The 24,536-nt window shown below is 48.2% G+C and overlaps 1 long non-coding RNA gene across 5 annotated transcripts in view; it reads right to left on the reverse strand.

The window, feature by feature from the left end:
- Positions 1-3,919: 3,919 nt before the first annotated feature.
- The window catches only part of LOC131764944 (uncharacterized), a 96,282-nt gene continuing 75,665 nt past the window's right edge, over positions 3,920-24,536 (reverse strand). For 4 of the 5 annotated variants that reach the window (XR_010835275.1, XR_010835276.1, XR_010835273.1 and 1 more), the window contains 2 exons: positions 16,045-16,348; positions 4,877-5,890 (listed from right to left, as the gene is read on the reverse strand). This is a non-coding gene — a long non-coding RNA (uncharacterized lncRNA). Of the gene's footprint in view, positions 5,891-16,044; positions 16,349-24,536 lie in introns of all 5 variants that reach the window. The other variant, XR_010835272.1, reaches the window with a different exon arrangement.

Consider the following 24,536-nt stretch of genomic DNA (forward strand, 5'->3'; position numbering starts at 1 on the left):
TGCAGACTCAGTAGTTGTGGCGCACGGGCTTAGTTGCTCTGCAACGTGTGGGATCTTCCTGGGCCAGGGCTAGAACCTGTGTCCCCTGCACTAGCAGGCGGATTCCTAACCACTGCACTACCAATACTACGCTATTGGTGGCAATGCCAATTGGTAACAGCCACTATGGAGCACAGAATGGAGGTTACCAGAGTAAGGGGAGGTGGGAGGGATAAATTGGAAATTGGGATTGACATATACACACCACTATATATAAAAGAGATAACAGGGCTTCCCTGGTGGCGCAGTGGTTGAGAATCCGCCTGCCGATGCAGGGGACACGGGTTCGTGCCCCGGTCTGGGAAGATCCCACATGCCGCGGAGCGGCTGGGCCCGTGAGCCATGGCCGCTAGGCCTGCGCGTCCGGAGCCTGTGCTCCACAACAGGAGAGGCCACAACAGTGAGGCCCACATACCACACACACAAAAAAAAAAAAAAAAAAAAAGAGATAACAAATAAGGGCCTACTGTATAGCACAGGGATCTCTGCTCGATAATCTGTAATGACCTGTATGGGAAAGGAATCCAAAAAGGATTGGATATATGTATAACCGCTTCACTCTGCTGTGCAGCAGAAAGTAACACAACATTGTAAATCAACTATACGCCAAAAAAATTGAAATTGAAATGAATTGAAATGAAATAAAATAAAATAGAGCTACCAGATGATCCAGCAAGTTCACTCCTGTGCGCATATCTGGAGGAAAGCATAAATCGAAAAGACGCATCTTCCCCAACGTTCACTGAAACACTCTTTACAATAGCGAAGACCTGGAAGCAACCAAAATGTCCATCAACATACGAATATAGGTAAAGAATATGTGATACATATATATAATGGAATATGACTCAGCCATAAAATAGAAGAAAATAATGCCAATTGCAGTAACACGGATGGACCTAGAGATGATTGTACTAAGTGAAGTCAGTCAGACAGAGTAAGACAAATATTGTATGATATCACTTCTAGATGGAACCTAAAAATTGATACAAATGAACTAACTTACAAAACAGAGGCAGACTCACAGACTTGGAAAACAAACTTATGGTTACCAAAGGGGAAAGATGGGGGGTAGGGATAAATCAGGAACTTGGGGTAAACATACGAATACTACTATGTATAATATAGATAAGCAACAAGGACCTACTGTATAGCACAGGCAACTCTACTCAATATTCTGGGAATACCTGTATCAGAAAAGAATCTGAAAAAGAATGAATATATGCATATGTGTAACTGAATCACTTTCCGTGCAGCTGAAATGAACACAACATTGTAAGTCAACTATCCTCCAATAAAAGTTAAATTACAAAATAAAGAAAATCACCTATATTTCAAAAGAAAAAAAAGAATTCCCATATATTTTTATGGCTTGATAGCTTACTTTCTTAGTGCTTAATATTATCCCACTCCCAGAATATATTAATACTATATCATTTCATTCACCTATTGGAGGACACCTTAGTAGGTGACCTCACCTCCCCAGCCCCAGCACCTGGGGTCACACGTCCCCTTGGTCAGGACACCATGGCTCTGCTGGTGGCTCCTCTAATGAGGAAACAAGCTGGGTTCCTGGGACCTGCTGGGATGGGAAAAAGTGTAAGGTGGGTCTCCTGTCCCCACACTTGTCCCAGAGAAGTCCTCCTCTTTTCACTTTGGTTCTGTGTGATTTTACCTTTTTTAAAGCTTTCATGCTAGAGTTGAACACATTACTTGGTTCTGGCAGGCGCAGTCTCACTTTCTTGTCTCACTTACTTGTTGAGAAAACTCACAGGACAGCAGGGCTGAAAGCCGAAGGGCAGCTCTGGACGCTGCCGACTAGGGACGGCAGACAGGAAGGAGAGCTCAGCAGCAGCCTCAGCTGTTACCCATCGGCCTTTTGCCCGATCTGCGTGCCCTGCAATCAATTCACCAGCTAAACCTGCCTCCCTTCGCACCATGCACGTGCTGGTAAATTGGAATAATCAGCAGGTAGCCCTCCTGAGGATTCTCCAGGAGCCCCAGGGAAGGTGAACCTTGCAGGGATTAAAACTAAGGCCCCGACCATAGCACTGCCCTTGGGAGGACCAGGTCACCACAGTCAGAAGAGAGGGTGTTACCTAGACAAGCCCACCTCGGCTCCAGACCCAGACATCTAAGCACTGACTTTCAAATGCAGGCACGGAGCTTCCCAGTACTGAGGCCAGGCCGGCTCTCTTCCCAGCTCTCCATACTCCTAGCGTACACGGAACATGGTCAGGTCTAAATCTTCTTATTATAGACAACACATGGTCAGCTCTAAACATAAACAGTAGTCAGCACATGGAGAGGTCTAAATTTACCATGTAGACAGGACTTGATCATGTTTCAACTAGCTTAGGGCTGATCTCATAGGAGGTACAGGTCACACACATGGGTCTCTCATCTTTGGACACCCACATCAGGAAACTGAACAAAATCCTTGTCATTAAACATTTCAACAGGCAAAACAAAAATGTTACCAATTTCTCTGGCCACGTGATGGTCCGGATCCAGGCGTGAGCCCGGAGCTTCTTGCAGTGCAGCCCACTCTCCTCCGAGGACAGACAGGAAGTGGCCTGATTCCAGCCTCCCAGGCTTCCAGCTGGAGGCGGCCGCACTGGAAGCCCGGCCAGGACAGTCCTGCACGGTCCGGGCCGGGAGAGCCTGTCTGTCCATTCCGCTGGCCGACTCCGGGCGGGGTGCTCAGGGCCGCTGAGGGCCCCGCTCTCAGGCCCTGCTTCCCTGCAGCGTGTGCGTGCGTGCGTGTGCGTGCGTGCGTACGTGCGCTTGTAGGTGGGGCGGTGGCTGACGGCTCCCATGGCTCCCGGTCAGGTGACCTCATGCCCTGGGGCTGACACCCAGCACGAGCACCGCGCTGTCTTCGAGGGGAGGCACGGGGCGAGGTAGGGGCACAGAAGCCGTTGGAGAGGAGAAGCCACCGCGGAGCTCCTTGCACACTGGCTCGCCCCACCCGGGGACCGGCCTGCCTATCGTGGGCCCCATGTCAGCCCCCAGCCCCCCACCCCCGAGGGCAGGGTGCCTGCCCTTTCAACAGCACAGTCTCACATGAAGGAGACCCAGGGGGGACTGTCACCCCCCGACTCCTGATGCTGAGTTTGGGGAGAATGAACCCCCTTGACTGGGCAATGGGACCCTGTGAGGAATGGCGGCCCCATCCAAGTCGGGGCCTGCCTGAGAGATGGGAACACAGGAGCCACGTGCAGGGACTGGAGGCCAGGCCAACAGGAGGGGCACCCCCAGCCCTGGCCAGGCTCTCCAACTGTGACATTGTAGCTTATAGGGGACCCGGGGCAGCTGACTGAATGTAATGGAGGTCTAAACTGGACCCTGAATGGGGCTGAAAGAAGGTGTGAAGGATGTTACTGAGACAGTGACAGTCATTGGAAGACAGACTCTGTGTCAGGACATCCTGCTCCATCCATTTAAATCCCCGAGATCTGTGACCTTTACTTGGCTACGCAGGATTGTTTAGAGCAGGTGCGTGCGGACATATCTGGGGCACAATTCAGTCTGCAACCAACTTGCAAGTGGTTCCAGAAAACACACAGGTGTGCGCACAGGTAGACACAGCACACACACAAACATATGCACGCGCACAGCACAAATATATTCACACACTAGCCTATGAACACACACGCACGCGTGTACCCACGCACACACTAACGTGTGCCGGTGCACATACCTATGCACATGCACAGCACATGTACGCATACAGGCACATGCACACACGTAGCGCACACACAGGGAATAAAGTGAATCCGTAAAGCATTAATTCCTGAACACAGGTGAAGCTGACATGTATTTTCCCTTTTTCTTAGCTTTGATGTTTTTCACAATAAAAAGTTTAAGAAAAGAGTTAATGGCAGATGACTTTAGATTCAAAGGACTTTCTGACGTTATTCCACAATTATTATGAAATGAGAAATGAATGTAGATATTACACGTGTCCACTAATGGATGAATGGAGAAGAAAAACACGGTCCTTCGATACAAGGGAATGTTGTTCAGCCTAAAAAGAAAGGCAATTCTGACACAGCCTTCAGCAGGGATGAGCCTCGAGGGCATTATGCTCAGTGACGTAAGCTAGACACAAAACAACACGCAGTGCTGGCTCCATTCACACGAGGCCCCTAGAGCAGTCAGAAACATAGAGACAGAAAGTAGCATGTTGAGTGCCAGGGGCTGAGGGAGGGAGCATGGGGAGTGCGTGTTTAATGGGGACTGTTTCAATGTTGCAAGATGAGAAAGTTCTGGAGGACGATGGCGGTAAGGTTTGCACAACAGCACCAATTACTTCTTGACCCTGAAATGGCATTTAAAAATGGTTAAGATACTAAATTTTATGTTATGTGTATTGAACCACAATTTTAAAAACTTTTTAAAAACGAACAGGAAATAGTGTATGAATACTACTAGATGCACAACTTCACTAACCACCGAGGGATTAAAACCATAAGAAAAATACTGTGCATACACCTACCAGAATGCAGACATGAAAGACATAGTATCAATTATCAGCAGGCTGTGGGGCAATGGAAAGCCTGGCACGCAGCGGGCCGATGCAACCGCTTCTGAAACAATCGGGCCTCAAAGAGCGAAGTCCGCGCACGCACGCAGACCCGCAGGGCTCCTCCCAGCTGAACACAAACCTACCGGCACTGCACCAGGACACACGGACATGGACTCCGCAGCCACAGGAGCCAAACCGGAAAGAACATGAAGGCCATCACAAGCGGATGCAGAAATGAACCATGCACGCTCCTATGAAGGAATATTCCACAGCAATGGAGTACATTTTGTTTAAAGTTCGTAAAACTATAAAAATTATTTTTAAAAATACTGTATTCACAAGATGAAAGAATGTCATGGACACAATGCTGCGCCATCAAGAGCAACAAAGCAGCCTGCACGGTACACGCACGTACAGAGTCTGGAACTGGGCAAAGCTGGGCTGCGTCATTTAGGGATGCGTGCTTGGGCGTACACTCTGAGGACAAGATCACTGTCACAAAATCATCGGGAGAACAGCGCCCTCACGGAGAGGAGGAGGCTGTGAGGAGGGAAGGGCACTCCTGGGTGTCCACTCGTCACGTTCTGTTTCCTGATCTTTATGATTATTCTTTATGTGTATATAAAGTAATTCCTTTTTTAATTAATTTATTTTATTTTATTTGTTTTTGGCTGCGTTGGGTCTTTTGTTGCTGTGCGCGGGTTTTCTCTAGTTGTGGTGAGCGGGCTTCTCACTGCGGTGGCTTCTCTTGTTGTGGAGCACGGGCTCTAAGTGAGCGGCTCAGTAATTGCGGCATGTGGGTTTCAGTAGTTGTGGCACTTGGGCTCAGTAGTTGTGGCACGCGGGCTCTAGAGCGCAGGCTCAGTAGTTGTGGTGCACGGGCTTAGTTGCTCCACGGCATGTGGGATCTTCCGGGACCAGGGCTCGAACCCGTGTCCCCTGCATTGGCAGGTGGATTCTAAACCACTGCGCCACCACGGAAGTCCCTAAAGTAATTCTTAATATATAATTTAAGCTTATCACTTTTGTTTATTAAAAAGGGGGTCTCCCCAACAAAGTAGGAGGCCTGCTTCTCCCAGGGAAGAAAAGGAACAGTTTCTACCAGTGAAACCTCGATACCATGGCTGCTTCAACCATCAAGGCTGACAGCAACTCCCGTGAGAGGGGCACCGGGGCCCCGAAGCTCAGGAGGCGGCTCTGGAGCCTCAGTCCTGGGTCACTGCCTCTGAGGAGTCCACGGCACCTGGTCAGAGTCCTCAGTCATTCTGTGCACGACGCTTTTGCCTCGGTCGCTCTGGCACAGCTCGGCCGGCATCATCGCTGGGAGAGAAAGAAGAAACGTGCAGAAAAGGGAACCGGGCTTCAAGCTGACCCACCTCCTTCTACGGACACGATGCCACAGTCCCTAACAGAGGACGGCAAGGTCACGGAATCCAGCCTCTCTGCCTGAGGCCTGGCCACACTAGCGTCCCACGCTTCTGATGCCACAGGGAGAATTTTGCGAGGTGCCCTCAGACCACCGGGTTGGACACATGGGGCTTTCAGACACGCAGTTCCTGTCCTACCCTGCACCTCTGGTGTCACATTTGGGAGGTGGGCCTGGAAGCCTCCAGGTTTTCACTTTGGGTAACAGCTTTATTGACATTGAATTTCTTCACCGCACAGTCAGTTAACCCATCTTAAGCATTAAGCTCCGTGGTGTTTTGCATATTCACAGGGCTGTGCAGCCACCAGCACAATGCGTTTGACAACATTTCCATCATCTCCCCAGAAGCCCACTCTCTACAGGTCACCCCTCATTTCCCCCCGCGCCGGCACCCCCAGCCCACTGTCTGTCTCTGTGGGCTCGCCTGTTCGGGATGTCTTGCGTAAGTGGAATCCACGGATTGTCCTTTCATGTCTGGCTTCTTCTCTGAGCTTCATGTTCTCAGCGTTTTCAAGGTTCATCCATGTTGTGCCCTGTGTCAGTGCTTCACTCCGTTTCATGGCTAATATCCTCCCCCCACTTTTAACTCTGTAATTAATTGTGACTCCCTGCCCACACTGCACAGGGCGGATGAGAAATTCACCTTCCATCATTCTTGGGGTGAAACCTGCCCTTTTAACCAACACCCAGGGGTCCCGTGCAGGGGCTGAAAGGCTGCACAGTCAGCCTGTGTGCCAGAGCCCAGGAGGAAGGTTGAGATGGGCCTGCATGTCTAGGGGACCAGCCCTGCAGTCTCATGTGACACCAACTCACTGGTCAGTGTCCTGTGAGAGGCGGCCCCAGCATGCCATATGGGGAGCACAGAGCGGTCAGGGGCCACAGCACTGGCTTCAGTTCAGGCCCACCCATGGCAACTGTCTACTTGGAAAGTGCTGAGGCGCCAGGGGAGGGTCCTTCCTGCCTCTTCCATCTTCTGGGGGCCCCAGGAGTCCCTGGACTTGGGGCTGCAGCCCTCCCTTCTCTGCCTTTGTATTCACGTGGCTTCCCCTCTGTGTCTGTGTGTCCCCTTGTCTCGTAAAGACAGTCACAGAGGATTAGAGCTGTCCTAATGCCCTTGTCTTAACTACTTACGGGATGAGAGCCTACTTGCAAATGGGGTCACCGTCCTGAGCCCCTGGGGTCAGGATGTGGATGTCACTTTCCACTGGGGGGGTACACAATCCCCCTTCACTCTGAGACAACACATCCCATAGAACAGGGGTCCTTATAAGAAGAGGAGATCAGGACACAGAGACACCAGGCACACGTCCAGGACCGTGAGAGGTGACCAAGACTCTCCTCAAACATACCTCACACAGACCTTGTCCTATGCCTCGATTTTGGCCTTGACCTTGGCCCCGTCATTGCTGGGCCTGCACAGCCCAGTCTTCGCCAGAATCCTGCTGAATCAGTGTAGAAACGAGGGCACCGGTACACACCAGCCCAGAATGTGCCTCTTTGGTGTGTGGATCACTTGGAGCTAAAGGCCACCGAGAACCAGGAGATGCAGGGAAAGCCCTAGAACAGGGCACTGGTTTTCCTCCCGAAAAGGAAATTCACATTTACAGAGGAGATGCCCATTGAACAAACCCCACTAAACACCCTTGCTCACCACGGTTTCCTGGCTGCCTTCCCGTAATCTACTCCCCTCAAAGGAAGCCCAAACCCCTTTCCTTTGTCCCGTCCAAGAAGGGTGAGGATTGCGAGCTCTAGTCCCTCTTGGGGTGACCGTCACCGGGTACCCCGTGCGTATGTGCGACGTCGTGAAGGCTTCTGTGAACTAACATTATCCTAATGAACTTGTGTGTGTCTTTCTCTTGTGGGTCTGTCCTTGGCCTCACCCTGGATACCTGGTCATCCTGGAAACCTGATTGGCTCATCCTCCACCTCCCCCAGGTGATGTCTGACCAGAAGGACCCTGGTAGGTCAGTCGAGCCAGAAGCCCCACTGCCCCCCGAGTCTACTCTTAGCAAGTGCCCATCACAGCCCCTTCCTTCTGCTCCTTGGCTGTAAACCCCTTGCCCACGCCGAATGCAGGAAGGAGCCTGGCTCTAGACAGAGGCTCCTTTTCCCCCATTGCAGGAGCTCCCGAATAAAATCTGGTTTGGGTGCTTTCAACACCGTCTGGCTCCGGTTCTCTCTGAGACGGGACCCAGCAGGAAGAGAAGATGGCTGTCTACACATCAAGGAGGGAGGCTGCAGGAGAAAGCAAGCGTGCGGACACCTTGAACTCGGCGCTTCAGCCTCCAGAGCCCAGGAGACAATAAACGTCTGTGCCTCAACTACCCAGGCTGTGGGGTTTGTTGCTGCAGCCCCAGGAAACACAGACACCATCCTCTAGTTACCCCGGCGTCCAGGCCTCGGCTTCTCACCTGTGAGGTGGGATAGATAATAGTGCCCACCTCACAGGGTCGCGAGCTAAAGCGCTCAGCACTGGGACCCACGATAACCGTCCAGCGTGCCGGCCATCACCCCGACATGCTGGACCCTCTCCTCCGGTGGGGAAGTGTTCCCTCGAGTCTGGAGACGGCCCATCCACCGGTATGACCTCCAGCTGTTAGAAACTCTTTGTATACAGTTGAGGGGGTTCAGAATTTGACACCCCAAATATGCCATTTTGGCATAAGGGTTACTTTGAGTCGAGGTGATTGAGATGCAGCAAAAACAAAAAGTCTACCCTCCTCCATCTGCCTGATCCCTTTGTGAGGATGTCCCTTCTCCTCTCCTGTACCAGGAAGAGGAGAAAGAATCTTATCATCTGAGAAGGTACCAGCTTCAGTCCGCATAACAAATCTCACTAAATCAGCTCTGTCTTCCATTATTTTCCCCATTTACTTACCTTCCCACAACTTCCGGTCCTTGGAAACGGAAACCTGTTTTCCTTTGTCTTGTGACTTCCCTGGAAACTTATCACCCTTTGTTAACATGCACACAAGTCCTTAAGTCTAAGCATCTCTTTGCATCTCCACTTCTTTTCTGTGAAGGGCTCTGTACACAGACACGATCAAACTTCTGCTCCTGTTAATCTTTTGTCCATCAATTTAATTTGCAGAGCCCTGGTACAGGATGTAAGAGGGTAGAGGGAAAGCTTTTCGTGCCCTACACAGCATCGTGGACACCAGCAGCCAACCCCCCTCTGCTCTTGTTCTGCCTCAGCAGCAACAGAGCCCAACCCTCTCCCCACCTATGAGACACTCGACCGGAACCCCTGATTCCATCTTCTCTCACAGCCTGTTCCAAGGCTCTCTCAGCTCATGCCCTGTCTCATAAGTGGCCCCCCAGGCATGAGCGGGGGACCCCAGGCCACCTGGGGCCATGTGACATTCAGGCAGCACGTGCCCAGGTGGCTGGAGCTGGCCTCTGCCACACAGCACGCACGGGAGTGATCCCACCCCGGTGCCATCCGCCTACGGTGGCCCCCACATCCCTCACGCAGGCTTCTGAGATGCTGGTGGACCAGGGCCAGGGCTCAGATCCCAAACTTCCACACTCGGGAGTCTGTGCTGTGGGAAGGCTGCAGCCTGGGGGCACCAAGTGGGAGGGTGGTCGGCCCCGAAGTAGAGACACACGCCTCTGCAACGGGGCACAAGCTTTCCTTCTGCAAAGGAAGTTCACATTGATAAAGGACACGCCCACTCGTAGGCTCTCTCCTTCTCCCCATCCCTGGAAGAGGAGGCTGCTGAATGACGCTCATCCATAAAAAAGGCACCGACTTCAATCTGCACCACAAACCCCACGAAACGCCGTTGTTCACACTGCTATCTGGACCGACGTCCCATAACTTACTCCCCCCAGACCCCGTTTCCTTTCTATGATGGCATTTACATCTCCCATTCTCACCACCTCCCTGAGTAACATTTCTTTATAGACTCCCTTCATCTACGTCATGTAAATTTTTCTTCTCTTGTTAGTCTGCCTTTTCTTAGTTTAACTTCTGGGTTCCAGGCACTGAACCTGGAAGGGGAGAGGGCACTGGAGCGGGCTGCCACCCATCGTGAAAGCCATCTTGGAATCTTCAGGAACGGCACGAGCCATTGTTCACCACAGCTGGTGTTAGAATCTAACTTACAAACTTACACTGGATCATCCATATGGAGAAGAAAGGCAGCGGGGACTTCCCTGGTGACGCAGTGGTTAAGACTCCAAGCTCCCAAGGCAGGGGGGCCGGGTTCGATCCCTGGTCGGGGAACTAGATCCCACATGCATGCTGCAACTAAGTGTTCACAGGCCACGACCAAGGAACCTGCGAGCCACAACTGACGAGCCCCCTGGCCACAACTAAGGAGCCCACGTGCCGCAACTAAGACCCGCTTCAACCAAATAAATAAAGAATAATAAATTTTAAAAAATAAAGAAGGCAGCAAGTTCTCACAACCCACCACTATTACTGTGGCCCTGACTGGCTATCATACTGCGTTTCCCACCGTCTCTGCTCGCTCTCACCCCCTCCCACCCACAGTGTGTGTGGTGGAAACGCTCTCTGGGCCGCTTCCCGATTCCTTCCTCAGGGACATCACACTGGAAACTTGAAACTGGCCGGCGCAGGAATGTCTACACCATAGAAACGGCAAATGCCACAGCCCAGCCTTGCTTGATTACCCCGTTGGTCGTCTAGCCTTAAAGAGTGATGGGGAAAGCGTGACTCGTGCAGACCAGATGTTGCAGAGGGAGGAGTGAGATTCCACACACTGGGAGTTCGTGGTCTTACTCGTTAATCACCAGCAAATATCAAACAACTTCAGAACCGCTCTCGTGTGCCGACTAGGGGGCTGTGGATGTCTGGGGAACAGGAGTCGGGCAAACAGCCACAAAAGCATCCCGTGAGGGCCTGGGCCTCTCTGGAATTTACACTGGAGTGCTGGCTGGTAGTATTTTTTATGAATTGTGTGCCACACATCCTGTGTATCAGTTTAGCTAATAAATGTATATGCCCACCCAGGCACCTTTTGCAGGAAGCCCACTGATAATAGAGAATTGTGTGTTATCTGTTATCACATGATCTCAGCATATTATCATCTTTGCTGTCTGTGTACCACTGTCTTTCACATCAGCTTGTAGCACAGACTGTGCATGCGTGCTGGTTCTTTCCCTGGAGAGCGGGGTCCTGACCTCTGGCCAACATGTCCCTGCCCATGACCCCATCACCGCCCCCGGCAGAACTTGGACTCTGAAACATCAGCTGGACTCACACCCAAAACCTCGGTGTCCAGGGGTCTGGACTTTCCAGACTTTCACCTCAACTCCACAACTTGCCAAATTGGCTAAACACGGCCACTTTGCACACTCAGATGTCAGCGAGGGCGGTGGGCGGAGCTCCTAGGAGACGGAGGAGGAACACGGCGTGTCCGACCAGCAGGTTCACGGTTAAGGCCATGGTGAAGCCGGGCAGCCTCACGTGAGAACCAGACAAGGATGCTGTTCCTCCAGGACGTCTGCGTCCGGGCATGACCACCACAGGAGAAAGGGTCACCCCAACAGACCTCAGTCTCACTCATGCTTGAGTGAAAGAAGGAAGGAAGGGAGGGAGGGAGGGAGGGAGGGAGGAAGGAAGGAAGGAAGGAAGGAAGGAAGGAAGGAAAGGGTGGGAACCAAGCAGGGCGTCCACAGGGACCCCAGCCCCTCCCCCAGAGAAATTCTAGAGTTGTTCCCAATAGGGACACCTGCACTGTGGGCCCTGGACCCACACCCCTTGACCTCAAACACTAGATTGTTGAGTGAATGAACAAACATCATCCCCAAAGAGCCCCTACGTTTTAAGATCAGCCCTGTAGCTTAGAAGCACACAGACGTTTCTGTAGAGCTTCACAATTGAACAGCCATGTTAGGCTGGGGAGGTCCTTTCAAGATAACACAGTCACACCCTCCCCCCAGTGGAAATTACCAGCAGTCACAAGCAGTTGGCATCCTAAGAAGACGGAGCTATGACACACCCAGCCCTAACCGCCACATGAGTGGAACATTAACCCAAGGGTGGCCAGAAGGGACCGTAAAAGAAGCCTAGTTTCTCGCTCCCAGGGCAGACCCCCTGTGACTCTCCGCTGCTCCCTCGCAGTGCACTCAATAAATCTTGCCTTCTACCCTCACTTCTGGCTCTGTAAATTCTTTTATGACGTGCGTTGCCGGCCCCATCGTCACACTCCTTGGCACTCTTCAGTGCATTCCTCTCATCTGTCTTCTAGAAGCTTCCTAGCCTGGACAACATTTTCTAGGCATTTCTTCCTCAGCCCCAGGAAAGCTCCTGGGACTTTATTTTAAAGTCAGATGCATATATGAGATCAAAAACTGGCAACAAAAATTCAAAGAGCAGTGGAAGAATTGAGTGGTTTCCTTCACAGCTTACAGTGGCCCTTCTTGGGACTCTGTGCGGCTGTTGCATCTGAGGAGTCCGGGGAGAAAGGCCAGGGTGTGTCAGCTTGTCCTCTTGGGGCCCACAGCTTTACTGGCCTCAGGGAGGTTGGATGGAGCGCGTCCTCCCGAGCTAAGCTCAGCTGCAGATGGGAGCCGGCGGAGTGCAGCTCGGCTCCCGGGCACCCCCAGCCTGCCGGTCTCCAGAATGGATTAACCCCGCAAAGCGGCAGCTCCTCCGATATTCAAGGAGCTTGTGAGCTGGTGGGGGAGGCATTCCTTGAAGCCTGACCTGCCTGTCTTACGGCCGATTTTAACAGACACGCTTCCGGCGTTCAGGGAACTTACAGTGTAACAGGCGAGGTGAGACACTCACCCAACAAGCCAATAAACTACCTAATTACAAATTGTGAACGCCTGCAGATTTGGAGGTGAAGAACAGGTCCTTCATCTACGAATGGGAATAACCTGCTTTAAAGTGGGAGGTCAGGGAAGGCCTCTCCAGTGGCCTCAGACGCCTGATGAGAGATGGCAGCAGGGAAGGTTCAAGCAGGCAAAACGTGTGAGAAAAGTATTCGGGCAGAGGAAAGGGTGTGAATCAGGGCGAGGAGGCCACGCAGTTTCCTGGGAAGAGGAACTGGCGAGGTGTTTCCGTGCCTTGGAATCTATGACCCTACTATCAGAGCATCTGCGCTCCTGGGAAGTCTCTTTTAACATTTTTTAAAATTTCCCCTTAGCTCCCATTTTTAGTGTAACAGAATGCCGTGTTAATTCTTTAATATCTTTTAAGAACAATCTGATCCTTGCAATTATTTACGTAGCTAAGGTATGAGGCAAGTGACGGCATGAAATGGGGGGCAGAGATTAGTGGACCCACCTTGGGGGCACCTGCAAACGGACCCCCCTCACCCCCCCATGATTCTCATAGGTATCCAGTCTCTGTCCTTTTTCTGTGGCTAAAACCACTGGAAAAGACCTATTTTAACCATCTCCTACTTCCTCCCTCACCATTCTAGCATAATAAATTAAATCTCCCCTTTCTTCAATGATACTTTTTCAATGTAGCTTTAGCGTATAGGAAGAATTGGCCTTAGAGAAACTGGGTTCAAATCTTGACTTTACCATTTATGCTGAGTGATGTGGGACAAATAACCTCTCTGAGGTTCAAGTCCCCCATCTGTAAAATAAGTACAGTAGCAGCTGTTTTATAAGGTCATTGCTAGGATTGAATTAGATAATGTGTACAAATGGCCTGGCGTATATTAGGTGCTCAATAAATGTTGAACAAAGGAAACGAGTCAGTGATGTAGTCCAGATACAGCCAGATGTCATAACGAACCCTGCCAGGCCTCCTAAGAACACAGGAAGGCAGGATTATTAATTCACCAAGACTAAGGAAGCCTGCCAGGAGAAGCTGGATATTCTCAAGTTCTGTTGCTAGGTGTTCTGAGCTGTCATCATCTTGTGAACAAAGACCTTTTACTTAGTGCCAAGGGCTGAGTGTTTTTCTGACTGGCCCCGGGTTTTTCTACCTCACATGCTGGATTTTATCGGCCACAGCCTCAGAGGCACAGGTTAGGAGAGCCTGAGCCCTCAGTCAGTGTACCTGGGACTCCTAAGCAGAAGGTTCAATCTGAGATGAGCTTTGAGTCCACTTCAGGAATTCCCAACCATACAGGAATCTACCCAATACCCCATATCTGACTGCATCCGGGAGGTTCCCCAGAATACATTTTCTGAGCTAGAATACATTCTCATGATCTAATAGTAAAAATTCATAGTTTTAGTAAACAGATAGACAAAAGCAGAATACCCACACCAAAGAATACTATTTGACAATAAAAAGTAACACACTACTGATACATGTTAGCATATGAATGACCCTCAAAAACATTATACTAAGTGAAAGAGCCAGACAAAAAGACCGCATCTTTTACAATCCCATTTATATGAAATGTCCAGATGAGGAAAATTTATAGAGACGGAAAATAGGTTAGTGGTTGCCTGAGGCTGGCGGTATGAAGGGGGAGTGACCATAAGTGGATATGAGTTTTATTTGGGGGAGGATGGACACGTTTTCAGATGAGACTGTGGTGACGGTTGCACAATTCTGTGAATCTACTAAGAATTCATTGAATTAAGATAAGTGAATTCATGGTATATAGGTTACACCTCCATAAAACCATTGATAAAAATTAGTTTAAAAAGTGAATAGTTCGGGCTTCCCTGGTGGCGCAATGGTTGGGAGTCTGCCTGCCGATGCAGGGGACACGGGTTCGTGCCCCGGTCCGGGAGGATCCCACGTGCCGCGGAGCGGCTGGGCCCGTGAGCCGTGGCCACTGCGCCTGCGCGTCCGGAGCCTGTGCTCCGCGACGGGAGAGGCCACAGCGGTGAGAGGCCCGCGTACGGCAAACAAACAAACAAACAAAAAAAACAACCACAGAAAAAAAGTGAATAGTTCTCACTTTGGGCCTCAGCTTAGGGACAGTAATTTCCAGAGGAGAAGTGGCCTGCGCCCCATTACCTTGCCAAAATCTTGGCTCCCCGTCCACCGACGCCGAACAGAAATGCGGAGACAGAGTTTGGAGGAAATAGAAAGAGTAGCTTTGTTCCCTTTGCCGGGCAAGAGGAGACACAGTTCCGTAGCTAGCTAGCGCCTCAAGGACTGCGCCCCCATCCCCGGGGAATAGGGAAAGGTCACACAGCCCCGGGGTCTGGGGTAGGTGATAAGGCTCAGAATAATTAACCTTGCATTTCTTTTCTTCTGCAAATTCATGGCCAAAGCTGGCGTCAGGCAGCTCAGCAGCCGGGTCTGGTGTCCCTGAAGTTATGGGCCGGGCCCTCCTTTCGGAAATGGAGCACGTGGGAGAAGAATGCCCGGGGCAAACGGTAATTCACACGGAGTCAGAGCCATCGGCTTGGTGAAGGACACGTCTAGCTCTACGTGTTTGCTAGGGGGTAACAGCTAAAGGATAACCAAGATGGCTTAACTCTTTCAGGCCTGTTTATGCTGTTTCCCACCCTGCTCACTGTTTCCTTATTTTCCTTGTTTACCAGAAAAGTCTCATGTCTCTTTTTGCTGCAACAAATTCTCTGCAGCCTTCACCTGGGTGCCCCAATTCAACTCACCTCTCAGGTCCAAAAGGAACCTCACAGTGGGTTCCAGACATGAATGTTCTGAAGTCCTGAACGCCAGGCAGCTGCAGGAGGTGACGTCTCATTTGACAGGCCAAGCAAGGGGCAGCCTCTGGCTGGGTTTGTCACATTATTGACAGCGACAGGCTGGCTGATACACACGTTATGAACTGACGTCCCAGCCCCCAAACACTAGAGTATTTCTTTCTAACAACAGGTGAGCTAAAGAGAAGAAAATGATCTTCAAAAGTGCTCAGAATGTACCAGAAATGTGTCAGCTGTCAGCGAGGGTGACAGGAACCGTTGGACGTCTCAGTCCCCAGCGAGAGAACTTTCCTGAATCAGCCCATTTTAGAGCTTCCTCCCCCCATCTCCAACCCTCACCACCACTGTAAACTCCAAGTCCGGTGAAGTATTTCTTGTTCCTTTAATGGGCTTTGCTCTTTCTCACCTCTGGGATGCAATTTAAACTCTCTGGAAAACTCCTCCGCGCCCCCAACCCTTGTTCACTGGGCTGAGTCCGACTCACCTCCGGATTGCTTGTCAGAAATCACTTCGTCCAGAGCTCTTCCTGGACTCCATACAACCAGCTCGAATCCCGCCAGATGTGCTCTCGTGACCCCACTGCTGGCTTCAAGGGTCACACACCACATTTGACGGTACTTGCCCGTTTGCCCGCCTCTCTCTCTCCCTCTAGATTTCAGTTCTCTGGGGGCAGGAGCTTGTCCTGTTTACCACTGTATCTCTGGTTACAGTGCCTGGAACACAGTAGAATCTGCAGCGGATGTTTGTTGAATGGATTCACGTTCCTCCCGTTCACATCGCACCAAGAGCTGAAATGGAAAGCAAAGAGAGAGTAGTCGATGGTCCCTGCCGCTACCAATAACCCAGGAGACTGAGGCAGGAAGACAGACACACAGAGAAAGCAAAGATTGTAGGGTTTACTGTGAGAGTGACACAGAGTGTAAGTGCAACTGAAGCTTTGAGAGAAGGGAGATGGCGCTTGATGGATTGTTTGGAGGAGACCAGATGAAGACCTTGAGTCTCTACATTTTCTATTCATGACTTCTACAGCTGAAGACAAATGGCATTTTGTGAACCTTCGGGCAAGGCAGTGACCTATTTAGCCTCGATCTTTTCCAAGACTGGGAGCTATCATATGAAGAGAGGCTGGGCAGCCTGCCCTACGACCTTAGTGCAGTGAATTCAAAGCTTGTAATCGCCATTGATTATTATTATTATTGTATCAGTTCATATCTGGTCACAGGGAGTGCAGACAGATACAGAATTTCAATTTCTGGATACTGCATGAAATTTTACTGCAGCAAGGAGGTAACAAATGGTTCCTCCAAAAGGCAGTTTCGTAGATTGCTCTAGTTGAAAAAGACATAGTAATGGTGTTTTCCTTCAAAGAAGGAAAGACATTTTCATTCAACTCAAGTCTTATACGTTGATACTATACAGAGTGAAACTACTCAAAGATTCTAAGAATCATGCATTCTTTTTTTTAAACATCTTTATTGGAGTATAATTGCTTTACAATGGTGTGTTAGTTTCTGCTTTATAACAAAGTGGATCAGTTATACATATACACATGTCCCCATATCTCTTCCCTCTTGCGTCTCCCTCCCTCCCACCCTCCCTATCCCACCCCTCTAGGTGGTCACAAAGCACAGAGCTGATCTCCCTGTGCTATGCGCTGCTTCCCACCAGCTATCTAGTCTACGTTTGATAGTGTATATATGTCCATGCCACTCTCTCACTTTGTCACAGCCTACCCTTCCCCCTCCCCATGTCCTCAAGTCCATGCTCTACATCTGTGTCTTTATTCCTGTCCTGCCCCTAGGTTCTTCAGAACCACATTTTTTTCAGATTCTATACATATGTGTTAACATACAGTATTTGTTTTTCTCTTTCTGACTTACTTCATTCTGTATGACAGACTCTAGGTCCATCCACGTCACTACAAAAAATTCAATTTCGTTTCTTTTTATGGCTGAGTAATATTCCATTGTATACATGTACTACATCTTCTTTATCCATTCCTCTGTCAATGGGCATTTAGGTTGCTTCCATGTCCTGGCTATCGTAAATAGAGCTGCAATGAACATTGTGGTACATGACTCTTTTTGAATTGTGGTTTTCTCAGGGTATATGCCCAGTAGTGGGATTGCTGGGTCACGTGGTAGTTCTATTTGTAGTTTTTGAAGGAACCTCCATACTGTTCTCCACAGTGGCTGTATCAGTTTACATTCCCACCAACAGTGCAAGAGGGTTCCCTTTTCTCCACACCCTCTCCAGCATTTATTGTTTCTAGATTTTTTGATGATGGCCATTCTGACCGGTAGAATCATGCATTCTTACCTCTACGATAAAGGCAGTTTTTAAAAGCCTTTTTAACAAACATTAAATTTCAACAAACAGTAAACATTTTAACAAACATTCTAAATGTTAACCTGGCATTTTTATTTAAAAAAAATCAAAATTCCTGAAAGTAGTGGTTATTAAAATACTGCATAGCAAAGATGTAAGTTTCTCGTGTGTGAGAAGCAGCTTTGCTTCTGCTCTCTTTGCTTTGTATGATCAGCAGGCAATAGAACTACTTCTGTCCACGTGTTTGCATAACCTACCCCCAAATAAATATTATGCATGTTTATGTAACATGCACTGCTGCAGTTTCCCCGATTCTTCTGTAAAGAAAGGGTCCAGAAAAAAATTAAGGCTCCAAATAAAATCGTTCAGGTAGAAAAGTGAATTGCTACAAAGAGGCCAGGAAGAGCTGAGAATGTGACTTGCAGACACAAAAGTGGAGATGCTTGCAGATGAGAAATGGACTATTTCCTGCCATGGCAGTAAACAAAGGATGTCAGGGTCATCAGCGATTGCAGCCGCCTCAGACTGTGAGCTGGTGAGCCCTGAGGGGACTCAGGAAGGAAACAAAGAACACCTGCCACCTGGCAGCGACCACACGGCAGCCACTCCCCACCGTGAGCCCCGAGGAAACTCAGGATTCGAAGAAAACACCGGATACTGGCCCCACACGGCTGAGGTGCATATCAAAGGAATGCTTTCAGTGAGCCCAGACTCTTGCAACTTGCCATACAGAGAAAGGTACTAAACTCCTTCCCTTGTGATATCTGGTTTTCCTTTAATTAACAATAATCTTTTGACGTTCAGACTACCTGCCCTTTTATTGCAAAACTTCTGTATAACCCAGGTCCCCCGCTTCGCCTCCTTGGAGCAGTTTCTCAGAGCTCCCTGAAACGCTGTCTCCTGGGCTGCAGTCCTCATTTTGCCCCAAATATAACTTAAGTCACAGCTCTCACGTCGTGCATTCTTTTTCCAACACAGACTAGGAAGCGTTTCTGGAGAAAGGATCTGAGGGAGCACGGTAAGGAGGCTTACGAATGTTCACGGAGGCCGTTCTGAACATAAAGGGCAATTTAAAAAAAAGAAACACAGGGGGTGTGTGTCGTGGAGTGGGCGAGGGAGAAAGCCTGCAGTCAGAGGATGGCTTATGCGGAGCAGTGCACGAGCCGCGGGTAAGAGGCTGGAGGGTCAGAAACGCACGCGGATGCCACACGTGTCAGGTCTGCGTGAAGCTGGGAAGGCTGGCCGCGAAAAGGCAGCGGATAGGAACGTAGCAAACAAGGGCAGGACTGTCGGAGCGGGCGAGGTGTGTGTGTGTGTGGCTGGAGAGGAAGGGGCGGAGGCAGGCGAACGGGGCCGATGAGGGAGGGAACACGTCCCGATACTGACGATGCGCAGTGATTTCGTAAGATCGATGCTGCATGTTCTTTAGAGAAAGTTCCAGAAGGGCAATCAACTCATTTTTCATGCTGAAGAAAACCACAAAGTTCACAAATGAGAAACATAAGGATTCATTTTTAATGCCGTCGATAGGTTGCATGGGACTGAGGGAGTTACTAAAGGCCCACATCAAACCGTATCAAGGGGAAAGAGAATTTCATACTGATGAATAGGGAAAGTATGGTTCCATATGTAGGGCCTTAACTATACTTACACCCCTACTTCCCTATCGATACTTTTGAGCTTTAAGCTTTTTCGGCTGGCAATAAGATACTGGAATGTCCCCCTCTGGGCAGAAACCGTTCCGAGCAAACAGGTATGGCGGGGGATGAGACCTCGAGCAAACAAGTAGGGCGGGTGATAAGAATGATTAAGCCAGAGTTTAAAGGTCGCCCTAGCCAACCATAACTCATGTGACTCAACCCCCCACCACAAAAACACGAAAATGTAAAGTAGGCATCCGACAGCTAACCAATCAAGGAACTAGAGCCAAGTCCCCACTCCGGTCCGGAACAAAACAAACCAATGAGAAAAAAACCCTTGATATATCCACACTTTGCATAATGAAAAATGAAAGCTATAAAATGTATGTGATTCCGCTTGGGGGGGTTCCTCTTCGGCCTCCTGCGTGAGGACCAAGGAACCCCGGTGCACCGGCTCCTAATAAACCTCTTGCGTGTTGCAGCGACTCTCGACTCTTGGCGGTTCTTGGGCGAGCTGGGATCCCTCGGAGACCGTTCAGGTCTAACACATATACCATACGATAATTTTGGAGTATGTAAAATGTATTCATTGGACCGACCCTGTTAAAATTATAATCGTTTTGCATATCCGTACAGTACACATCTAGGATTATAGAATACAGCATAAGAATATTAAAAATACTTTGCTGAATGCATTCTTCTAATAAGGGATAGTGTCAAGTAGCACTCTTCATAGCCTTGACTCAAGGATCATATACAAACATGAGTGAATAAGCACAGAGGTAAATATTAGCTGCTTCCACCCCTTTATTTCCTTCTGGAGGTGTAAAATACTGAATGTGTTTACATTTTTCTACTAAGGAAATTAGTTTCAGAGCCTAAGGGATTGAAAAAAAATATTGACTTAAACAAAACTATTCCTTTCTGGAAAACATATGTTGTAATTTATAAAAGGAAGATCTTTTTTTAAAATGTTGGGGCTTCATAGTATGCTGATAATTTTGACAAAATTCATGAGAACTGTCCAAATGAGACAGACTTTAAAATTATAGAGAGCATCGTGAATTCCTGAAGCACTTTTTGGGAGGGAGCTAAATGTTTTAAAACACTTTGGTTGGCGGCTTCCCTGGTGGCGCAGTGGTTAAGAATCTGCCTACCAATGCGGGGGACACGGGTTCAAGCCCTGGTCCGGGAAGATTCCCACGTGCCGTGGATCAACTAAGCCCGTGCGCCACAATGACTGAGCCTGCGCTCTAGAGCCCGCGAGCCACAGCTACTGAGCCCGCGAGCCACAACTACTGAAGCCGATGCTCCTAGAGCCCATGCTCCGCAACAAGAGAAGCCACTGCAGTGAGAAGCCTGCATGCCACAACGAAGAGTAGCCCCCGCTCGACACAACTAGAGAAAGCCCGCGTGCAGCAACGAAGACCCAACGCAGCCAAAAATAAATTAATTAATTAAAACTGGATTTCTATTTTAAAAAATCTTTGGTTGGCTCTTTTCACAGCAGACCCTGAGGTGAACTCCTGGTTACTGACCTTGTTCAAGGTCCCTGAATAAATCAGTTTCAGTCCTAAGACTAGACTTCTAACGCCACAGTCCTTCTGTGTAACCTGTCTCCTGAGCTGAGTTGCCATGAAGAGATTCGTTAAATACTTTGGGTTTTCAAATCTGGTTTAAAAATTCAATGTGATTAAACCATGAAAACAGATAACACATGTGCAATTTATGTACCTTACAGCATTGTTTATTGCTGAGTAAAAATCTAGACACCCTCAGATCCAGAAAAATCCAGCTTTAGAAATGCTTTTTTTGACCAAGAAACTGCTGAAAACTTTGGTTTTCAATTAGTTACGAACATTGAAATTAGAAGCTTTGTGTAGCTGGTTTTCTGGCTTCTTTTTTAAATGAAAAAAAAATCTGATCTAAAGTACAGTATAGTAAATAAAGACAACAATATTTTATTATAATCATCAAATTTGCTAAGAGACTAGAACTTAATTACTCCGACCACTAAAAAGAAAAGACAGGTAACATGATAGAGGTGCTAATTATTGCTACAATGACAAAGTACATTGTACTATGTACATACTACAATATAAAATGTATCAAATTGACATGGTGTACATGTTAAATTTACACGTTATATGTCAAGTGTATTTCGATAAAAATTTTCTTACAGAGCTGAGGACATTGGCCTATAGTCTTAAATGATAAAAATCCCCTGGAGCTGAGACGGCGTAGTTCACACGGCTTCTTCATTCATTACCTGAAGAGCCTGGCCCTGCAGGCATGTGGATTGGAGAACCTTGCTGTGGCGGGCTCCCTTCACGTCACGTTTCAAGGCCATTTTCCTGAGCTGCCAGGCAGAGCCTTTACAAGGGAGGGTCCTTCCATGGCATCTTCCTTATCATCTTGTCTCTCTCCAATCTCTCTCTCTGCTCCCTAACATCAGCCTCCTGGTTTCATTCCAAAATATTAGCCTTTCCCTGAATGTAAAGTACACTCTTCTCTACCTAAAATACTCACTGTGCCCTAGACACAAGGTGTGCATGTGGATATTCATGATTTTACAGATACTACTGATTTACCTCGCCCAAAGGGCCTTCTCCATAGTATCCCTATTCTCCAGGGCAACTATCTACATACTTTCTTGTCAGTTCTAGTATCACTTCTTTTTTTTTTTTAAATTGAAGTATAGTTTATTTACAGTGTTTCAGGTATACAGCAAAGTGATTCAGTAATATATGTAAGTATGTATGTGTATATATATTCTTATTCAGATTCTTTACTGTTACAGATTACTACAAGATATTGAGTACAGTTCCCTGTGCTATACAGTAGGTCCTTGTTGTTTATTTTATATATTAGTGTGTATCTGTTAATCCTAAATTCCTAATATATCCTCCCCCTTTCCCCTTTGGTAACCATAAGTTTGTTTTCTATGTCTGTGAGTCTGTTTCTGTTTTGAAAAAAAGTTCATTTGTATCATATTTTAGATTCCACACATGAGCAATATCATATGCTATTTGTCTTTCTCTCTCTGACTTACTTTACTTAGTCTGATTATCTCTAGGTCCATCCATGTTGCTGCAAAGGGCATTATTTCGTTCTTTTTTTTATGGCTGAGTAACATTCCAATGTCACTTCTTAAGGGGAGAGTTCTCAAACCAAGCCACTTCCATCCTCTCCAGTGTTCCTCACTTCCGTCACTGGGATCTTCATAGCAACTTGCCTAATGGTAGTCTGGCTATTTATCTACCCAGCCCACCCCTCGCCCCGTCCCCCTCACACACTCTTCTCTGCACTGTGTCATTTGCATCTGTGACCTCAGGATCTGGCTTTCTTCCCTACCTTCTTCCACTCCAGATTTCTTCTGATAGGAAACCCCCTCCCCTGCAAGATCGAGGCAAGCACCACCGCTAGCCTAGCACTTTGGCCCAGCCAGCTTGACGTACTGAGAAAGTGGGACTGGACATTTCCCTGATTCATTTTAGAGGATAACATAGGCAGAACACTCTATGACATAAATCACAGCAAAATCCTTTTTGATCCACCTCCTGGAGTAATGGATAAAAAGAGAAATAGGAACTTCCCCGGTGGCACAGTGGTTAGGAGTCCGCCTGCCAGTACAGGGGACCGAGGTTCCATCCCTGGTCGGGGAAGATCGCACACGCCGCGGAGCAGCTGAGCCCGTGCACCACAACTACTGAGCCTGCGCTCTAGAGCCCGTGCACCACAATGGCTGAGCCCACGTGCCACAACTACTGAAGCCCGCGTGCCTCGAGCCTGTTCTCCACAAGAGAAGCCACCGCAATGAGAAGCCCAATGCACTGCAACGAAGAGTAGCCCCCGCTCGCTGCAACTAGAGAAAGCCCGTGCGCAGCAACGAAGACCCAACGCAGCCAAAAATCAATTAATTAATTTTAAAAAACCATATTCTGAGGAAGAGTAACTGGTAAAATGTCTGCCGTGGGGCAGTGAGACTGTCACAAGCAGCCACGCACTGCCCTCTGGTGGTCACATGAGAAATGGCAAGAGTGCTCAGGGTTCCCTGGTTCTAGGGCAAAAGAAGCCACATCTAAGCTCAGACATCTTCACAGGACTGCAGGTAGATACTTCCCAACTGCAGTATATCAGGGAGCATTTATGGAGCCCCTGAGTCAGGCACTGGGCTCCAGGACAGAAAGTCAGTGCCTCCCAGGACCCACAGGGGGTGGGGTGGGGAACACCTGGGCTGCATCACAGCTCTGTGTGTCTGGTTGACAGAAAACAGAATATCAAACCAAAGCATATTTATGCAACACTTCCAATTATGTTAACACTAAAACATTTTTTAAAATTTGAAAACTATCACTCAACATACCTATATTTCATCTAAATTAATGGGATCACCCTATATTCTTAGTTACCTTTTCACTTTATATTAGTACTTATCCATGTCTTTAAAAGGTTTTGAAAACGGTGCTCCTTAATATCTTATACATAAATTACATGTTTCAATTTCACCATAGAAATATAGTGCCCCCCCAAATTTTAATTTTAACCTAACGCTTGGCTTTTAGATTTGTTTTAATGAGAATTTCTCTGAAAAGCTAAAACTATTATGAAAAGTAAGTTATCTGCTGTCCTTGTTCTTTTCCCCTGTTATGTCTTATCATTTTTTTCATTAAACTGTAATTTTTCACTGAGATAACATTTTAAATTTGGATTTTAAGAATGTCAAGAAGGACCCTGATGTACATAGATGCAAAAAATCATCCACAAATATTAGCAAACCAAATTCAAGAATACATTAAAAGAATCACACACCATGATCGAGTGGAATTTAGTCCAGGGATGCAGGAAATTATCCTGCATATTAAATTATAATATATGCAAATCAATCAGTGATACACTACATTAATAAAATGAAGGATAAAAATCATATGATTATCTCCTTAGATGCAGAAAAATCTTTTGACAAAATGCAACATCTATGTATGACATCAACTCTCAATAAAGTTGT

This window comes from Kogia breviceps, chromosome 11, assembly GCF_026419965.1.
Source record: "Kogia breviceps isolate mKogBre1 chromosome 11, mKogBre1 haplotype 1, whole genome shotgun sequence".
Taxonomy (NCBI): Eukaryota; Metazoa; Chordata; class Mammalia; order Artiodactyla; family Physeteridae; genus Kogia; species Kogia breviceps.